Source organism: Schistocerca cancellata, chromosome 3 (genome assembly GCF_023864275.1).
Source record: "Schistocerca cancellata isolate TAMUIC-IGC-003103 chromosome 3, iqSchCanc2.1, whole genome shotgun sequence".
NCBI classification, from domain to species: domain Eukaryota; kingdom Metazoa; phylum Arthropoda; class Insecta; order Orthoptera; family Acrididae; genus Schistocerca; species Schistocerca cancellata.
This window is the reverse complement of record NC_064628.1, coordinates 604,861,234-604,863,141: the sequence shown is the minus strand read 5'-3', so window position 1 is coordinate 604,863,141 and position 1,908 is coordinate 604,861,234. Positions and strand designations below refer to the sequence as shown.

Genomic DNA, 1,908 nt, shown 5'->3' with positions numbered 1-1,908 from the left:
ATAGGGGAGGCGAATGGTGGACTTCGGTTTATTGGGAGAATTGTAGGAAAGTGTGATTTATCTGCAAAGTAGGCCGCCTACAAAAATTAATGCGACCCATTCTTGAGTGTTTGGGATCCCCACCGATTAAAGGAAGACACGAAAGCAGTTCAGACACGGGAAACTTGATTTGTCATCAGTAGGTTCGACCAACACGAGAGTATTATGGAGATGCGTTTTGAACTCAAATGGGAACCCGTGGTGGGTAGACGACGTCCTTTTCGCTCAACATTACTGACAATATTTCAAAATTGGCTTTAAGACTGACTGCTGAACGATTCTATTGCCGCCAACATACCATTCGTGTAGGGATCGCGATGATAAGAGAAATTACGGCTCGTACGGAGCATGCACATAGTCGTATTTCAGGCGCTCTGTTTGCGAGTGGAACAGGAAAGGAAATGTCTAGCAGTAGTACGAGGTACCCTCCGCGTCGAACCATACGATAGCTTGCCACTGTGTACGTTGATGTTAATGTAGAAAGGCGGAGAAGCCTTGGTGTGTCTGAGGATGATGATATTCGGTTTGTGGTGCACTCAAATGTGCTGTTGTTAGCACCTGTACAAATTCTCAATATTTACACAATCCAATCTCATCACTTTCACGAATGATGGTGAAATAATGGAGGCAACACAAACACCCTGCCTCCAGGCGGAGAAAATCCCCAACCCGGCCGGGGATCGAACCCGGGACCCTGTGATCCAGTGGCAGCAATGCTTGACACTACACCACGAGCTGCGGACGTGCCTGAGAACGAAATTAATTTCATTAGGGACGACGGCTATAAATTTCCAATGCCTTGGCTTTCCGCCTCCGAGGAAGTAAGTATCCAGCCATGTTGCGCAAGGAATACAATGAAGCCATCTCTTCGGAACGAAAGATCTTTTCTGGCTAACATTTCCCCTCACTTTCTCTGCCCATTGTCGCTACAAATCCGATTCTCTATGCACCGAAAGTATTCGAAAACTTTTACCCATTTACTCCACTTCTGCAGAAGAAAGTGAGAAATTATCCCTTTTTTCTAAACGTGGCACGTACTTTTGACAATATACTTATTTGGATACGGTGTCGGTTCTTTCGGATATGTCCGAAAGAACAGACACCATATCCATATAAGTATATAGTTCTGGCAACACCGGCCATGACCTCCTTCTTCTGTGCGGATGCACGCATATTCCCCGAACTCTTATGGGAATTGGTAAGAATGTCTTCCACGCGTAATGAGTGCGTTGGGGTGGGGCTGGGTTGGGTTGTTTGGGGGAAGAGACCAAACAGCGAGGTCATCGGTCTCAGTGGATTAGGAAAGGATGGGGAAGGAAGTCGGCCGTGCCCTTTCAAAGGAACCATCCCGGCATTTACCTGGAGCGATTTGGGGAAATCACGGAAAACCTAAATCAGGATGGCCGGACGCGGGATTGAACCGTCGTCCTCCCGAATGCGAGTCCAGTGTGATAGCCACTGAGCCACCTCGCTTAGTGCGTTGGGGTGGGACACTACGAATGTAGTGTGTGGACATACAAGGTAAGAATGTGGATCTCGCAGAGGCGTGCGCGAGATAATCCCTGTAGTCGCGCTGTCCTCTGTGCCCTCGGTGGCTCAGATGGATAGAGCGTCTGCCAGGTAAGCACAAGGCCCGGGTTCGAGTCCCGGTCGGGGCATACATTTTCACCTGTCCCTGTTGATATATATCAACGCCCTTTAGCAGCTGAAGGTATGAATACAATTGTACTATTTTTAACAATGTTCATCTAATCAGTAACCGGAGACACCAGAATCTCCTAAAGAAGATTCCAGCAGAGGAGTCGAAAGGTCGATTGTTATAGAGGAATTGCGAACAGTAGCGTGATGCGACCTGAAATCTACGAAGCT

At 47.7% G+C, this 1,908-nt stretch overlaps 1 non-coding gene across 1 annotated transcript; it reads left to right on the top strand.

Annotated features, from left to right (window-relative positions):
• Window positions 1-1,623: 1,623 nt before the first annotated feature.
• On the top strand, window positions 1,624-1,697 carry Trnat-ggu (transfer RNA threonine (anticodon GGU)). The gene has a single exon. It is a non-coding gene; the product is annotated as a tRNA-Thr (tRNA).
• The last annotated feature ends 211 nt before the right edge of the window (window positions 1,698-1,908 follow it).